The sequence below is a fragment of the Pan troglodytes genome, chromosome 1, assembly GCF_028858775.2.
Source record: "Pan troglodytes isolate AG18354 chromosome 1, NHGRI_mPanTro3-v2.0_pri, whole genome shotgun sequence".
Lineage (NCBI taxonomy): Eukaryota > Metazoa > Chordata > Mammalia > Primates > Hominidae > Pan > Pan troglodytes.
Genome location: NC_072398.2, coordinates 167,158,720 through 167,177,950, shown reverse-complemented (window position 1 = coordinate 167,177,950; position 19,231 = coordinate 167,158,720). Strand labels below are relative to the sequence as shown.

Below are 19,231 nucleotides of genomic sequence, written 5' to 3'. Positions count from 1 at the left end.
GGTCAGGAAATCGGAATTTGTTGAATATGCAATTTGACAGCAGACTTTTTATGACACACTTCAGGTTCCAGTTTCCCTTTAAATAAAATAAGAACAGTGCTACCTATGAAACAGGCAGTACTTAGGAGGATTATTTCCCATAATATAACTTTGGGTGTTTAAAATGCTATTAAAAATATAACTACCATCTATGAAGCTTTATATGTGTTGAGTACTTTATTAAGAGTTTTATTTTTATTACCTCTTTTAGTCCTCACAGCCACCCACTGTGAGGGAGGAATTATTGATCCTAGTTTATAGATGACGGAGCTGAGCCCAGAGAGGCTGAGTTACTTGCTGAGGTCACAGAGCTGGTAAGGCATTGAGCACAGGGTCCAACTCCAGGGTGTCTGGTTCTAAAGGCTTCCCACCATGCCCCATTACTTCTGAGTGCTGTTAGGTGCTTCCCACCACTTTTTTAAATAAAAGAGACAGATATCAATTTTGGAGAGGGGTCTTCAAGATAGAAACAAATGGCAAAAAAAAAAAAGTTGGTTATCAAACCTTTTAAACCATTTATGTGATTTAGAAAACTGTGAAGTTACTCATCATTAGAAGTGCACTTTAAAAAATTCTCTTCCTTAAGGTTCAGCTCAGTGTGCTTCATGGAAAAAACTAAATGGGGGAGTATGTTTTCTTTGGGAAAAACAAAATAGGTAAGTTTTAGGGATTTGTAGAATTTTCATTTGTTTAGCAATGGTGTATGTAGTGGTAATACACATTCAAATGCTGCCTTCTCCCAGAAACCTTCCGCCAATTCTGCACATCACTTGGAACTGGGTACCTAGCACATAGCAGACATTCAATAAATATTGATTGAATGAATGAATGAGTACCTTCTAGCATTTCACACATATTGCCTTCCAGTATACTTGGTTTTATGTGAATGTGTGCCCTTACTTATTATAGCATAAGCACTAGAAGAGCACTGGTACCCTGCCCACTTCTTTGTACCCCTTATGGTGCCTACCTAGCACAGGGCTGGAGCTGAGTAGATGCTCAATGAACATTTGTGGAATTATGCTGTGGCCCCCAAATTATTTTGTGGCCCCTAAAACTTTGCGGCTGAGTGAATGGCCCATTGAAAACTAGCATGATGATCAGATGGACTTCTGTCTGTCTAAGGGCATTGATTGAGACCCACATTTATATTGAGGGTGGAAATGTCCAACAAAGATAAAGAAAAACATATTTATTGCTTTAGATAGAAGTCATATTTGTTTCTTTCACTCTGGAAGATATAGTCACATAAGGTCGTCAGCTATTTTTTCGTCCTACTTAGTTGCCAGTCTGTGGGTTGGTGTAAGCTCACATGCTTAGCTTTTCAGTGAAACTTTCACAGTCCATGTGGCTCTGACTCAGAATTTTTTCCCCTATCTGCTTCTTCTGTTGCCAATTCATTGTTTATCTCCTTTGTGTTTTACATCTGACCTATTATTTTGCATGCTGTTTTGGATTACTGAGGTAGCAACATCCAAATAGTTTCTGTGTACATTTTAGCTTTTGGGAGTCAGGCAGCTGCTCTGGGGCCTGTTTGAGTCAGGTCAGGGTCAGAAATGCCCTTCTGCTATTGTTTCCATGGAAGAAGTTGGCCTGGAACTCTCTCTGGGCACCTTCTGCGCCCTCTGGCAACCAGAAAAGCAAAGTCGTTCATCAAAATCTCAGACTGGAGCAACTCCTTAAAACAGCTTCCACAGTTCTTGCACATACTCCTTTCTTGATTTGTTGCATATCATTTCAGGCACCTCTTTTAATGCAGCTATTCAGGCTGCCTAAGGCAGTGGTCCCCAACCTTTTTAGCACCAGGGAGCAGTTTTGTGGAAGATAGTTCTTCCACCGATGGGGTGGGGGTGGGGGTGGTGGTTTGGAGATGATTCAAGCACATTACATTTATTGTGCACTTTATTTTTGTTATTATTATATTGTAATATATAATGAAATAATTATATAACTCACAATAATGTAGAATCAGTGGGAGCCCTGAGCTTGTTTTCCTGCAACTAGATGGTCCCATCTGGGGGTGATGGGAGACAGTGCCAGATCATCAGGCATTAGACTCTCATAAGGAGCACACAACTTAGATACCTCGCATATGCAGTTCACAACAGGGTTCGCTCCTATGAGAATCTAATGCCACCACTGATCTGACAGGAGGTGGAGCTCAGGCGGTAATGCAAGTGAGGGGGAGCAGCTGTAAATACAGATGAAGCTTCGCTCACTTGCCCACAGCTCACCTCCTGCTGTGCAGCCAGGTTCCTAACAGGCCATGGACCAGTAGGAGACCCTGGCCTAAGGGACCAGGACAGTGGCCAGTGCTTTTCATAGCCTCTTAGTACTTCTGGTGGAGTGTCTCTATTCCCCTCAATTCCCTCCTATTCCCCTAGGAGTTTGAATCTGCTTTGCCCAGTTCTGTCCTGCCAGCCTTTTTCCTTTCACCGAATTGCCTTCACTTTTTGCCTATAGCTTTGATCTCTTTGGAAAAAAGGGCACTGGGGTATTATTACTGCCTCTGTTTGTTTTTGCAAATGCACTATGATTTGTGGTTGGTCTTTTGGCTAGCCTGAGGCTACCTGACCCTCCCTCAACAGCCCTAGTTCCCCCAGGTCATTCTATAGTTTTGCCCATTTCTTTAATTAATGTTGGTGAGAGTCTCCGAGCAATGAAGACTTTTTGGATATGGAGAGAAGCAGAACCAGAGGGATACCAGTAATTATGCTAATCTGAGAGCATTAAGTCTTCGAATATACATTTTTGGATAAGCAATTCTGTTGTTTTTGAAGTTTGGTTGTCTTTTTGTTTCTGGGTGGTGGACTATAATTTTGTATTAAGGAAAGAATGCCTGCCCTTATATATCCAGGACTGGATTTTTTTTTTCTTTTTCTTTTCTTTTTTTTTTTTTTTTGAGTACTCATGAAAGGAAACCATGAGAATGTTTGGGTCTAATAATATACTTGCTTGTGTATGAAGATAAAACCAATAATAACATTAATACCACCCTTCAGTGGTGAAATGCTTTAACCTTTCAAAACAACTCCTTTTATGAACTTACTCTATCAGTTGGCAAGGTGATTTCAGGGCTATCTCCTGTGGTGATGATGGATCTGTGGGAGCTTTTCTAATTGTGTGGGTGAATTTGAGAGACCCCATCCCAGTGGTTCTTGTTCAGGGGTGAGTATGGAATCATGTGGGGAACCGCTGTGAATTACATATACCCAGGTCCTGCCCAGGACCTACTGACACAGTCCTGGGGTGGGGGACCTGCCCACTTGGAAAACTTCCTGGGACTTCCTCAGCTGGACCCTCTGGGGATTGGCGAAATGCATTGCAGTCACCTGCCTTGGGTAGTAGGGGCTGCCACATCTGTGACTAGAACCCAAGGAGAGTGATGATGACCCTTCTTGGAATCATGCAGAACACACAGTGACAGTCCCTTTTGGAAGCTGGCCACAGGCTGCACTTTATTCATTATTTTAACAGCAACCAAACATTTGCTGTGTGCCCACTGGTGGCCGCTAGACAGTCTTCCCACCCTTTAGCTCATGTAGTCATTTAAACCAGTTCCATCACTAGAGAAATGTGTTACTAGCCCCTTGAAGGAGAGTGGGCCTTCAACTGGATTCAGGAGTTGTGGTCTGAGGAGAGTGATTGATATGGTTTGGCTCTGTGTCCCCACCCAAATCTCATGTAGTAGCTCCCATAACTCCCACATGTTGTGGGAGAGACCCAGTGGGAGATAATTGAATCATAGGAGCAGGTCTTTCCCATGCTGTTCTCATGACAGTGAGTAAGTCTCATGAAACGTGATGGTTTTTAAAATGGGAGTTTCCCTGCACAAGCTCTTTCTCTCTTTGCCTGCTGCCATCCATGTAAGATGTGACTTGCTCCTCTTTGCCTTCTGCCATAATTGTGAGGCCTCCCCAGCCATTTGGAATTGTAAGTCCATTAAACCTCTTTTTCTTCCCAGTCTCGGGTGTGTCTTTATCAGCAGCATGAAAATGGACTAATAGAGTGATTTAATGAGTTTCACCAGCATGGGTTTCTTTAGCCTCGGTTTCTTTGTCTGCAGTATATGGGCTAATGGTACACACCTTGAGGTTGTTGAGGGAGAAGAGACGGGCTCAAGTGCTGCCTTTGTCTTACCAACCTTGTGAAGCCTCCTTGAGCAGCCATGTCTTCATTTGTAAGATGAGAATAAGAGCACCTGTTTTATGGGCTTTTTGTAAGGATTGCGTGTGCTCATGTAAGAAAAACCCCTTGCACCCTGCATAGTACCTTGCAGATGCTCAATCCATGGTAGGTGTTTTCCTTGCTACTTTGTGTCATAGGTCTGTGTGGATGGCAGGGGTGTGTTTTTTCAGTTGTCATCCTGGAATGTTCTGCCTAATGCCCTGCACCCCTGGTAATTGCATAGCAAATGGTGGTGATAATGACAATAGAAGGAGCTCTCTTTATTGAGTGCTTACTGTGTGCCAGGCACTGTGCTGGGCACTGGGCTACAACAGAGGGGAAAGATTGGCATCGTTCCTGACCTCACTGAGCTTAACAAAGAGAAAGCTCTAAGAGAAAGTTTTCAAAGCATTACCCCTCTCTGTATATTTAAGAGGAAAGCTTTAATGTTATAGGATGCCTTCTAAATCTGTATTTTATAACACAGTGGGTAGAATGTGGAATGTGTCTTCTGGGAGGGAACTGGAGTTTTGCATTTCCTGCCTGCTTGTGCTTTTGAATTTGTGGCTGTAATGCTGCCCTGCCTGAGGTTTCAGCAGTTAATATTTCCCAGGGCAGCATGATGTCAACGCCCCGTGGTCTCTTATCTACAAGAAGGGTATAGCCAGGGCAGAGGTAGAGAAAGGACTATTTTCAAAGCCTCTCTTGAAGATTTTGTTGAGCTTTAACTTAAAATTTTCCTCATCTCCTTCCTCAAACGTTTGTGCTTGATGTGCATAAACCACGCCAGTGTTTTGGAAGATTCAAATTTGACCACCATAAATTGGTTCATATTTCCAGCAGGGCAGTTATTTAATTTCCTGTTGGAAGTCTACAAAATGTTGGCACTGTTTGCTCTTTGGCAGAAGACCAAAACTCAGTACAGTATCATTAGCATGCTCTGGTACATAGATTAAAGCACGATTGTCTTTAATAAGAGGCCATCCCTGTTTAGGATGGGGCTTTGGGGGCTGCAAGGGTGCAGGGAAGCACAACGAGCTTTCTAATCAAAATCAAAGTGCAGTTACTGGGACTCACTCGAGAAGGGTTAAAGGGAGGGCAGAATTCCGATTTCTTGTCTCAATTTCATTTGTTTGGGTTATTTTGCTCTAGACTCTGGGAGAGTTTTGGAGGCCAGGGCTGGCTGGTTTGTGGGATACCCTGGTTTAAGCCTCGTGCTTCTTCTGCCTTCCTCCCTCTTGGCAGTACGGCTCATGGGAGAAGCCCACCTCTGAAGCCCATAGAGAAATGCAGAGTGTCTCTACGGAGCCCACTGTAGTAACTGAAATGTTATAATGGTGGGCATTTACAGAGGCTCTGTTATCAGTGAGGCACTTTACATATGCATGTTCAGCCTTTACAGTACCCCTGTGAGATACGTATTATTATTGCTGTTTTGAGGATGAGATTACTGAGATGCAAAAGATTAAAGTATCTGTAGCCAGTGAGTATCTGAGCTGGGGTTAGAACCCAGTTCTGTTCCTTGGAAAGATTCTTACTCTTCTCATATACCCTAATAAGGGCCTGGGGAAGGAAAGGATCTGAGTTTTCAAAAAAGCTTGAAAATTTGCCTAACACGAATCTTGGGAAATTATTTCTAGGGGCTTCTTACCAGATTAGCTCTGTTTTTCTTTAGCAGAGGCCCTTCAGTGTTGGCTCTTTGGTAGAATGAGTATAGAAATGTATTTTTTTCCTACAAATATTGTATCATGAAAAATGTCAGACAGATTGAAAAGTTGAACACCACCTACATTCTACTATTGCTGTTTTATTCTATTTATCACTTGTTTCTCCATCTAACCTCCAAGATCTATTTATATTTGTTAGAACATCTTTTCTCTCTGCCCTTCTGTTCCTTTGATTGATGGCAATGGCCTGATGGGAAGTAATTCACAAAACCAGAGGGAAAGTACAGTGCTTAGAACAATCTTTTTTTTAGGAAAAAGAGAAAATTGTTCTTATGTTTAGGTAGAGCCCAAAATGGGCATTTTTCCCCTCCCCTAGGTCTGTTGTTTAAAGGATCTGACAGAAATAATTATGATGAGGCTGATGGTGAATACATAAGGTATAACCTATTATTACTGTCTTCTATGCACCAGGCATGATGCTGACTGCTTAGTAACCTTATCTCATTGATCATTTCAACATTCCTAATTTACAGATGAGCAAACAGCCTAAAGAGGTTGATTTCTGAGCTGGGATTTGAGACTGGTGTGTAGAGACTATGGTGTGATTTCTCTGCATTTCAAATTATGCTTCCCTATATTTCTGTTCCAGGGTCTCAGTGGGAGGCCCTAGAAGGTTACTACTAATAAGGAAAAATTGCTAAAGCCCTGGAAATTGAAGGCTACCAGAACCTTGTAAAGATTCTCTGGGACTAGACCTCATTCCTCTGAGGATCCTTGTCAGACAGTCTCCAGGGGATGGGGAGATGTTCTGCTCTCCCCAGAGTGTCATAGAAAGTTTCTGTGGCTTTTGGAATTTCTCATGACTGATTCACATCTTCTTCTCCAGCTTGGAAGAAAATCCAAACACTTACCTTCGGTTTATCACTTGGTTAATGTTGTTTTCTTTTCATGGTAGGATCATCTATGGCCTCCTTAGACCTATACAAGTGACATCTTTTCTTCCTGGGGAAGAAGATGGTTTCTGCAGGCACTGACTTATGAGGGCAGGTACATACCTTTTGTAAGGGATGAAACTTGAAAAAGAATGGGTGCTTTTTGATGTGTTTATGCTTGAACCTGCTTCCTTGTTGAGTGTGATCTTGAGCAAGTCACATAAGCTTCTTAAACTCTTGGCATCCCTGCAGCAGTTATTATTGTGAGGGAGATGGAAAAAAGGTATGGATAGAGTTCTTCCCATTAGAAAATGTAATATTCCTCAGGAGCCCATGAAGAGGATGCTGCTGAAAACTGAGGACATGGCATAGATAGGAATTGCTAGAGAAAGGCAGTAGAGAGAAAAAAAATACCTGTTGGTTGAAATAGTTGATTGGAGGAATAAAAATTGCCTGGAACTTAAAGTTTCCTTCGATTACCAGCACTGTCAATCAGTAGCTGTATAAATTAGCCTCTTTGGTCATTAAGTTTCATCATAAAGTGGGATTATTAATACCTACATCATAGTCTTATTGTAAGGATAAAGTTTACATAATGTATGTAAATCTCCTAACAGTAGTTCATAGTACTTGGCGATAAAAGATATCTCTTAGAAGTAGGAAATGGGGAAACTGAGGTACACCTTGAAACCTGAGTAGGATTTGGATGCGTAAAATGGTCCAGTTCTGAAAGTATTTTACAAATATCACCATGGAACACTATGCAGGCATCAAGAAGCATGGTTGAAACCCAAAACTCTTCTTTCTTTTAATAAGGCAAAGGTGGTTAACTTGTTGAGCCAAAAGTTCCAAATTGTTCAGTAAAATGTCATTGATAAGATATCAAAATATCAGATATCATTTTGGTTGAAGCTCAAGTTGGCAAGAACCAAGGGTGGAATTGCTAAGCTGGGTGACACATTTGAAGCCATTGTAATGTTTTAGTGATCTCCACAGGGCATGTCATTGGTGGCTCTCCCTGTCCCCCTGCAACCCCTGCAATCTGGCTGCATTTTCTACACACTTGTTTGGTTGTTTCATGAAATCTACCCCCCTGTACTGCTGCAGGCCACAAAGAACAGTGTTCAGTAAGGTGGATTTTGGAAACTGAAGTTGTGATTGCACTGTAGAAGGCTTTCATTGTTTGTTTTGTTTTGCTTTTAGTTTATGGAGGACTGTTGGGAGATTAGGAGAAGGAAAATGCCCCAGTAGAACTGAAATCCTAGTCTAGCACCTGAAAAGAGTGAATTTTGCCTTCTTTTTTTTCTCTGCTACCTTGCAGTCATTTCTGCTATATGCAGATTCAGGTTTGATGTGAATTTTTAGTTTAGCTGGAATTAGTTCTTTCATGGCCTTGGGGAAGATGTGGATAAAAGAATGAACATACCAAGGGTTGACAGTAAAATTCAAAGGTCAGGTAAGGTTCAGTATGCATCCTCTGCCTGGAGTGGTTGTGTAGTGATAGTGTTAGGACTTTATAAGTCTTTTTCTCACATCATCCTTATAACAAGCCTTAGAGATAAGTATTGTTTTTATTGCTATTGTGCAGATGGAGAAACAGATGAGGAATGGAGAAGTTCAATAACCTGTGTGAGGTGGTACAGCTAGGAAGTGGCAGAGATGGGACTTGAATTCAAATCTCTGACATGTAAGCCCTTCCAGCAATTGTGGTGGAATATGCTATCTCTGGTACAGGCTTCTCTTGTAACAAGCTGTGCTTGTTAGTGCTCTATAAGGAGCCTCTGGGAGCAAGGAAAAGGGAAAGATTTTTTGTGTTCACTTTGCATCCACACAGCCCTTTTTATTCTCAAGATTATGCTGGGGGGAGGAAGCACTAGAACTACCGTGAATTAAGTGTTCACATTGTACCTAGATTAAAGCAAGGTGCTCTGCATAATTCTCACATTTAACCATGCTGTCCTTATCCTTATTTCATTGATGAGCTTCAGAAAGTCAAGTTCCTTGACCCCAGGTTCACCCACAGAGGAAGTTCTGATGGTGAAATTTGAACACAGAATGAGTCCACCACCTTGCCTTCCTCTTTGGTTTTCAATGACTTCTCCCTGACAGTCCTGTGATGGCATTTGTGGTTTTAATTTCAAAGACCCTTACAGTTGTTGATGGTTGATAGCATTTGGTATCCATTGGAAACTGCCAACACTTTTCACTGCTGTATTTGGAAGAAAATCATAGTGAGTTGATGTGTTAGTGATTCAGGACTTCTGGGAAACTGAGAGCACCCGTGTGTACTTATTTGGAGTCAATACTTTATGAACAACTTTGGCCCAAAAGGAGAAAAATCTGTCTTCTGAAATTGAGTGCAGGTCTCTTAGTGGCTTACCTCAGCAGGGAGCCAGTTATTACATAAGCTGAATACCAGGTCCGTGGGTTTCCCTAACCTGAAAAAGAAGCAGCGTTTGCAGTTATGAGGAAAACAGAAAGACCCATTTCTCTGTGGCATGATACTGAACAGGCAGCTTCAGCCGTGAGGATATTTTGGCCAGAGGAAAATGTAGCTTAAGAAAAGTCCCAGCTGGTTCAAGTAACTTAAGCCCAGCTATTCATGAAATATTATCTGACAGCTCCCCCTTCTCCTCAAGTGGCTGGGGAGTGAGTCACAATTGCCCCAGAAACCTGTGTTCTCATATGGGATTTTGGTATTCCAGGTTTACTCTACTTTGCACACTGGACAGCTTCATGAAAAGCCATATTTGGTGCAGACATTTTCTTGTGATGATAAAAGCATTTAGTAAATGTACTGGGAAGCTTGCCGTGATGAATCCTTTTGTTAAGAAATTAACCAACATTAATTTTGAATGTAGGACTGTCCCACGTGCCCAGCACTGTGCTTGCTGATGTGGGGGTTCAGAGATTATGAGACATGTGAAACACTAGAATGGAATCTCCATGAAGGCAGCGATTTGCCTATTTTGTTTTCTGATGAAACTGTGGTATATGTAACAGTGTCTGGCACATAGTGGATGCGAAATAGATATTTGTTGAACAAGTGAGTATGTCTCTGCCCATAACAGCTTACAACCTAGTTTGCTTGCATTAATTAATCAACTAATTATTAATTAATGAATGGTTTTATTCCTTTATTCTACTTGTATGAGCATCCAGAAGTCCTCAATTTTATTAGGATATCTTTAATTCTTTTTATTATTTAAAAAGGTAAACATGTGATGTGTTTGTTGTAGAAAATGAGAAAAGAGCAAAGATGTAAAAAGAAAAATAATTGAGACAATAATTATTTTAATTTAAGCTTATATCATTAGAAACTTTTTCCATGTAAATACCTGATTTTAAAAAATGAGTTTAATTCTCTTGCAAGTTGATTTTATAACTTGCTTTCCTCCCACTTATCAGTGTTATTGTGAACAGCTTTCCATATCAAAATACACTGTTCTCAAATCATCAATTTTTAATCACACAATTTAGCATTGTGTGTGATTGCATCATAGTTTTCTTAATCCCTATTGTTGAATTGTTGGGCATTACTCCTCTCTCTGTTTCATTAGTATAAACAATGCTATGGTTATCTGTTAACTTTTGTGCATATCCACGATTATTTTCTTGGCAATAACCCTTTGAAGCGGAATTATTGAGTCAAAGGTAAAAGTCTTTTGATCTACACAATCATTGTGGCTACCATAAAGTTTACAGAAATGTATTCCCCTCTCTGTGTTCTGTGGAAATAAGGTGGTTTTCTTCTTTACACATAACTGATGCCATGTATTGTCATTTAAAAAAAAAAACAACTTTCTGGGTTAAAAAAGGGAATATTATTGTTATTTAAGTTAATATACTTTTGATTACTGGTGATGTTAAAAATCTTTTAAAATAACTTTTGTCATTTGTATTTCTTCTTTTGCAAGTTACTGGTTTATATCCCTTTTCTTACTCAGAGACTCGAGGACAGATCTTCTTTCCTTGGTCCCTCCCAATCCATGATGGGACTTGCTATGGAATTTGTCCACAGTTAGCCCCAGTAAACGTTGAATCCTTCCATCCACCCACTCATTCATCTACCCACTCACCCATCCATCCATCGATTTATATGTTGATTCATTCAATGAGTATGGAGGACCTAATAGATACAAGGTTTATAATTTAAGATAGCGCTTTGAAAGTTTTTTTGATATTGCTGCTAACTACAGATTTTTTTTTTTTTTTTTTTTTTTTTTGAGATGGGGTCTCACTCTGCCATCCAGGCTGGATTGCAGTGGTGCTATCATAGCTCGTTGTAACCTCAGACTTCTGGGCCCAAGTGATCTTCCTGCCTCAGCTTCCTGAGTATCTGGGACTAGGAGTCCGTGCCACCACACCCAGCTAATTGTTTTATTTTTTGTGGAGATAAGGGGGTCTTGCTATGTTGCACAGGCTGGTCCTGAACTCCTGGCTTCAAGGAATTCTCTCACCTCAGCCTCCCAAAGTGTTGGAATTACAGGCATGAGCCCCCACACCCAGTCCAAATCTTACACTTTTTTTTTTTTTTGAGACGAAGTCTCGATCTGTCGCCCAGGGTGCAATCCCGGCTTACTGCAACCTCTGCCTCCCGGGTTCAAGCCATTCTCCTGTCTCAGCCTCTCTAGTAGCTGAGATTACAGGCATGAGCCACCACTCCTGGTTCATTTTTGTATTTTTAGTAGAGATGGGGTTTCACCATGTTGGCCAGGCTGGTCTTGAACTCCTGACCTCAGGTGATCCACCCACCTCGGCCTCCCAAAGTATTGGAATTACAGGCGTGAGCTACCGTGCCCAGCCCCAAATCTTACCTTTTAAGAAAAGACATATTAATATGAATTAATACAATGAGCAACTAATCCAAAAAGTTTTTTTTTCTCCTAATGAGTTTTCCTTTGGGTAATGGAACTGATCTTGTCTTTTCTGTGCACCCAGCAGGGTTGGGTAGACAGAAGTCAACAAATGTTTTCTGTAAAAGTCTGGATAGTAAAGATTTCAGGCTTTGCAGGCCATATAGACTCTGTTGCAACTATTCCACTCTGCTCTAAAAGCAGGAAAGCAGCCATAGATAATTTGTAAACAAATGAGCATGGCTTTGTTCCAATGAAAATTTATATATAGAAATAAAATTTAAATTTCATACAGCTTTCATTTGTCACAAAATATTATTTGTCTTTTTTTTTTCCCCCAGTCACTTAAAAATTTAAAAACCATTCTTAAGTTTGTAGGCCATACAAAAATAGACAGTGAGCTGGATTTGGCCTGGGGTTTGCAGTTTGCTGATCCCTGGGGTAGGGTCTCAGAAGCATGCTTTGAGGCTTTGAGGAGCTAATCTGGTTTTGCAAATTTGCTACAAACAACCCCACAATGGATGATTCATAAATGAATAATAGAATTGAGTTTAGCTGAGGCTTGGATATGTATCCTACCTCTTAATGACTGGCAATACATAATTCTTAGTGTGTTAGCAATATTTTAAGCTTCTAAAAATACTTTTATTATATATTTACTCATAAAAATTTTACAGTTATGAGCAAAGAAAAAATGCTTTCTTATCCTTTGTCAATATTTTGATGTGTCTTTTTTCAGGCTTCATATATGTATAGGGCTTACATATGTATAATGTCTTTCTTTACAAACACTGTTGAATCCTGCTTTATTTCTCTTAATAATATATGGTAAATATTTGTCAGTGTTGTTGAATATTCAAATATAAACTGAAACCACAATAAAATACCACTACATACCCACAGAATGGCTATGATTAAAAAAACAACTAACAATACCAAGCATTGGTAAGGATGTAGAGAAACTGAAATCCTCCTCCATTTCTGGTAGGAATCTAAAATGGTGCAGCCACTTTGGACAACAATTTGGCAGTTTCTTTAAAAATTAAACTTAGCATATGACCCAGGAGCTCCAGTCCTAGGTATTTATCCAAAAGAAATGAAAACACATGCCCACACAACGATAGGTATGCAGATATTCAAAGCAGCATTATTTATAATAGCCAAAAATTAGAAACAACCTAAATGTTCATCAACTGGTGAATGGATAAACAAAATGTGGTATATCTATACAATAGAATACTATTTAGTAATTAAAAGGAGCAAAATAAAGAGAGGCTACAGCATGGATAAACCTCAAAAACATTATGCTAAGTGAAAGAAGTTAAGCACAAAAGACCACATATTGTGTGATTGCATGTACATTACATTTCTAGAAAAGGCAAAAAACTAGAGACAGAAAGCAGATCAGTGTTTGCCTCAGGCAAGGTGGGAATGGTTAGCGTCACTTCTAGGAGCAGCAGAACTTTTGGGGATGATGGAAATGTTTTAAAAGTCGAATGTGGTGATTGCACAACTGTATATATTTACTAAAATTATTGAACTGTACACTAAATGGGTGAATGTTATGTGAATTATACCTAAATATAACTGGTAAAAATATTCTTTGAAAGCTGAATTTTTAATAGTGTCATATTATTCCATCATGTGAATGTTTTATTTCTTTATCCTGGATGACTTGGGAGAAATATTCAGTGTTTATTTCCTTTTACGCCAAAATCCATATTCAGTAGGTTCAATTTGAGCCATTGGACTTAAACAAGAATGATTCAGAGGAATGAATCCCAATCCAGTTGTCAAGAAACCTAGCGTGGTCTCAATCCTGCCTCCAGCTGGGTGGACCTCAGTTCCCTCATCTATAAGATCTAGGACAGAAATAAATACAAGGAAATACTGGGTTCCAGGGAATAGAGGATTAGAAATAGAAAACACAGTAGTGGCAGTAATGAATAAGACTGATTTCCCTAAAAGTAGGAGGCCAGGCACTGATTATTTTTATTTTTATTTTTTAGCTTTTAAGTTCAGGGGTACATGCACAGGTTTGTTACATAGGTAAACTTGTGTCATGGGGGTTTGTTGTGCAGATTATTTCATCACCTGGGTATTAAGCCTAGGACTCATTAGTTATTTTTCCTGATGCTCTCCTTCCTCCCACTCTCCACCTTCCTATATGCCCCAGTGTGTTGTTCCCCTCTATGTGTTTATGTGTTCGCATCATTTAGCTCCCACTTACAAGTGAGGACATGTTATATTTGGTTTTCTATTCCTGAGTTAGTTGGCTAAGGATAATGGCCTCCAGCTCCATCCATGTACTTGCAAAGGACATAATCTCATTCTTTTTTAGGGCTGCATAGTATTCCATAGTGTATACATACCATATTTTCTTTATCTAGTCTATCATTGATGGGTATTTGGGTTGATTCCATGTCTTTGCTATTGTGAATAGTGTTGCAATGAATATATGCGTGCCTGTGTCTTTATAATAGAATGATTTCTATTCCTTTGGGTACATACCCAGTAATGGGATTGCTGGATTGAATGGTATTTCCATTTTTAGGTCTTTGAGGAGTCACCACACTGTGATTCACAATGGCTGAACTAATTTACACTCCCACCAATGGTACATTGTGGAGAAAAAGCATTCCTTTTTCTCCACAACCTCACCAGCATCAGTTATTTTTTGACTTTTTAGTAATAGCCATTCTGACTGGTGTGAGATGGTATCTCACTGTGGTTTTGACTTGCATTTTTCTAATGATCAGTGATGTTGAACTTTTTTTCATACATTTATTGGCCACATGATAGACTGGATAAAAAAAATTTGGTACATATACACCATGGAACACTGTGCAGCCATAACAAGGAATGAGATCATGTCCTTTGCAGGGACGTGGATGGTGCTGGAAGCCGTTATCCTTTTTTTCATATGGTTGCTGGCTGCATGTATGTCTTTTGAGAGGTGTCTGTTCATGGCCTTTGTCCACTTTTTAATGGGGTTGTTGTTTTTTTCTTGTAAATTGAAGTTTCTTATAGATGCTGGATATTAGACCTTTGCTGGGTGCATAGTTTGTGAAAATTTTCTCCCATTCTGTAGGTAGTCTGTTTACTCTGTCGTAGTTTCTTTTGCTGCAGAGAAGCTCTTTAGTTTAATTAGACCCCATTTGTCAATTTTTGCTTTGTTGCAATTGCTTTTGGTGCCTTTGTCATGAAACCTTTGCCTACAGGTGCTGTTTATTTACACCCCTGTCCCAACCTCACCCCACTCCCTTTCTTTTGCTGGTGAGAAGTCAGTAAGAACTGTGGGTGGGGTTCTGAGGTAATCAATACAAAGAAGAAGGTAAGAAATTGGAGGGGACTCAGGGGAGATGGCAATGATGACAAGGGGTTGGATGGAATTTGTTCTGTAAACTGGAAGCATTCTGCTTGGCCTCAACACTTGCCAAGGCGTTGATGACACACAATTTGGATGATTTAATCACCAGGAAACTATCTAGGTTTCTTGTTCTGAAGTATGAGAGGAGAGCCTATTAAAGGAAGACCGAGGCTGGATATTGCCATGAAAATAGTAAGTTTTCACGTTTGGCTTCCGAGGGGAGAGCTGGTGCCCTACTCACTGCAGGGAAATTTAAACTGGGTGAAACTGAACTGGTTTCCAATTGCTTGTGTTCTCCATTTCCGGCCAAGTTCCAGGTTTTCCTAGAGTATAGCCAGGAGCATCTGCACCTAGAGAACACAGAATAAAATTGTGGAAACCAAACTTGTAAATGTTTTTTTCATTAGCTTCAGGCTCCCAGCCACCAATAAACTGTAGGCTTTAAAAAATCCTGTATTATTTTGCAAGTTAAGAGAATGTGCATATTCCCCTTATTTATATGTTCAGGATTTTCTTAAAATGTTACACATCAAGCATTTATCTGCTAAGCCACCCCAAAAGGTAACAGCATTCTAGTTTTTGTACAAAAGAGAAAAAAAATTCCACTTAATAAACTTGCAGTAACTTGAGCCTGTTGGTGGTCTTGGAGGAAACCCAAATCCAGGTTTGGTTGATACTGTGTAATGTGAATGCAATTAGTAGCGGTTTTTCTAAAGTAGAAAGAGATGTAGAAAAATAATGCACAGCAAATTTAGGTCAGAGCTGGGAAGCTTATAAATCCTTATTTTTGTTTTCATTACTTTAAGTAATAGGGCTTTTGTCTTTATTATGTAATTTCCCTAGCAATAATATGTTTTAAAACATTTTTCTGTTAATTTCATACATTTGATCAGAAAGCCACAGTTCATAAACCCCTGTGATGTGGCAGCTGGCACTGTTTATATATAGAAGATGACTTCTTGTTCATCCCTGGGAGGCCAACACAAAAATTACTGATGGGGGCAACTTTCACTACCTGTTTTTTCATTTAGTAGAAGGTTTGCAAAGCAGTTTTCAGTTGATCAACATCCTCCTGATAGGCTAAGGAGTGAACTGACCTTTACATGCATGGTTTATTTCAGAGCATGTGATTTGATTCCAGCATATTTAAACCTAAGCAACTAGATTGTAAGGTCTGTAAAAACAGAATTTGTCTTTCTGGTTTTTTACTCTATTCCCCTGGCACATAGTAGGTGTTCAGGAAATATTAGCTACTATTCTCCTCTACAAGATGCAGCTATTCCTCTCCAGCTGTCCTGTCCTTGCTGCTCCTCCTTGAACTTGCCAGGCTACTCCTGCTTCAGCACTTTGGAGACCACAGACCAGCAGGGATCACTCCCTCTCCTCTTCTGGGTCTTTGTTCAGATTATACCATCTCAGTGAGGCCCTAACTATCGCCTTCCTTTCTTTCTTTATTTTTCCATCATATCATCGCCATCTGATAAACTGATATATTGATGTACTGATATATTGACTTATTTATTTGGGAATGTGAGCTCCACCAGGACAAGTGTTTCTGTCTGATTTGGTTATTGCTGTATACCTAGTGCCTAGAACATAGTTGCTATAATTTACTTGGATGTTCCGCCATGTACTGGCTGTGTGGTAATAGCTAATGCATTTGCTCCCTTGGATCCTTTGTTTGATTCCCCATTTGTTTCATATGGCATATGTGGGTCAGATGAGATGTTGCACACGAAAGCTCTTTTATGCTATGTGTTATGCAAATGTATTCATTCATTTATTCATTTAATCAACCAGATGCAGTTCCTGCCTTCACAGAGCTTAATAATTGGACAAATAAGTAATTTCACCAAAGTGGGAATGCGGGTGATAGGGATAGTGTGATAGGGAATGTGCGGCGTGCTATGGGAGCACCGTCACGAGGGATTCCTAATTCAGATGTGGGGACAGGACCCTGGAAGGCTTCCAGGAGGAAGGAACATAGAAGCTGAGATCTGGGGATGGAATGGGCGTTCAACAGGCGAAGGGAGTGTGATGTAATTGATGACATGGAGAGTATTGCAGGTAGGAGGAATAATGTACAGAGTCTGGAAGTGCAGAACCATAGAGTACTGGTGGAACTGAAAGTAATTCAATCTTTCTGGAATATCCAGTGTGGGGACAGATAAGTGGATAGGGATGTGGCTCGTGATATAGTCTGGGGACAGATCAAGGAGCGCTTTGCAGGCCATGCTGGGGAGCTTGGACTTGATCCTAAGGACAGTGTGGAGCCATGGAAGTCTTCCAAGAAAGGAGTGACTTGGTCTGACTTTCATTTTCAACAGTCATTTTATGGAGTAAGACAGCTTATTTCCTCGCCAAGGAACTTGAACACAAGCTCCCAGGAAGGGAGGTTGTGAAAACAGTGAAAGGGCCTTCCAGAAAGTAAATCCTTAAGCTCCATGAAATTAGCTTAAATTCTGTTTGAATCTGACTGGTGAATATCATAGCAATGAGGCCAAAAAAAAAAAAACCTTCATAAAAACTTAATTATCTTTGAGGCCGTAGCTCATACTTGAGGGAAGGGACATGGGTAACGCTACAGACATATGTTTCCATTAACTTTTACGCCACTGTGGGGCAGACAATTAAAGCAGGAGTGGAGGAGTCAGAGCAGTTTTGAATCTGCTTTTAAGTCCCAGAGAGTGTCACAGTACCTCCTACCCAGCACTGGTTGCCAAAGTAAAAGAAAGTGGTAACAATAGGGCATAAGGTGGTGGAGAAGAGGCTGGGTAGACCTTGGCCGTATTCTTGCTTTGCACCTTACACTGCTATAAAGAACTACCTGAGACTGGGTAATTTATAAACACAAAAGAGGTTTAATTGACTCAGACTTCTGCATGGCTGGGGGGTCTCAGGAAACTTAAAATCATGGCAGAAGGTGAAGGGGAAGCGAGGCATGTCTTACATGGCAGAGGAGGAGAGAGAGAGTGCTAAGAGAGAAGTGCCACTTTTAAACCATCAGATCTTGTTGGTTTAAAACAACCACTATCGTGAGAACAGCATGGGGGAAAGCACCCCCATGATCCAATCACCTCCCACCAGGTCCCTCCCTTGACATGTGGGGATTACAATTTGGGATGAGATTTGGGTGGGGACACAGAACCAAACCATATCATTTTACTCCTGGCCCCTTTCAAAGCTCATGTCTTTTTCACATTTAAAAGCTAATCATGCCTTCCCAACAGTCCCCCAAAGTCTTAACTCATTCCAGCATTAACCCAAAAGTCCAAGTCCAAAGTCTCATCTGAGACAAGGCAAGTTCTTTCCACCTATGAGCCTGTAAAATCACAAGCAAGTTAATTACTTCCAAGATACAATGGGGATACAGGAATTTGGTAAATGTTCCCATTCCGAATAGGAGAAATTGGTCAAAACAAAGGGGCTGCAGGCCCTGCACCAAGTACAAAACGCAGCAGGGCAGCCATTAAATCTTAAAGCTCCAAAATAATCTCCTTTGACTCTATGTCTCACATCCAGGGCATGCTGATGCAAGAGGTGGGCTCCCAAGGCCTTGGGAAGCTCTGCCCCTATGGCTCTGCAGGATACAGCCCCCCTGACACACAGCTGCTTTCATGGGCTGGCATTGAGTGCCTGCACCTTTTCCAGGTGCACAGTGCAAGCTGCCAGTGGATCCACCATTCTGGGATCTAGAGGCTGGTGGCCCTCTTCTCACAGCTCTACTAGGCAGTTCCCCAGTGGGGACTCTGTGTGGGGGCTCCAACTCCATTTTCCCCCTCTGCCTGCCCTAGTAGAGGTTCTCCATGAGGACTCCACTCCTGCAGCAGACGTCTTCCTGGACATCCAGACATTTCCATAGATCCTCCGAAATCTAGGCAAAGGCTTCTGAAGCTCAACTTTTGTCTTATGTGCACTCGCAGGCCCAACACCAGGTGGAAGCTGCCAAGGCTTGGGGCTCCCACCCTCTGAAGCAATGCCTGAGCTGTACTTTGGCCCCTTTTAGCCATGGCTGGAACTGGAGTGGCTGAGACTCAAGGTGCCATGTCCTGAGGCTGCACAGAACAGGGAGTGCGGGAGGGACCCCTGGCCCACAAAACCAGTTTTCCCTTCTAGGCCTCTGGGCCTGTGATAGGAGGGGCTGCCATGAAGATCTCTGAATTGCCCTGGAGACATTTTCCCCATTGTCTTGGCTATCAA

General features: G+C 40.9%; 1 protein-coding gene across 2 annotated transcripts in view; it reads left to right on the top strand.

Annotated features, from left to right (window-relative positions):
- Window positions 1-19,231, top strand: part of ROR1 (receptor tyrosine kinase like orphan receptor 1) — a 407,220-nt gene that overhangs the window by 38,219 nt on the left and 349,770 nt on the right. The window lies entirely within an intron of this gene.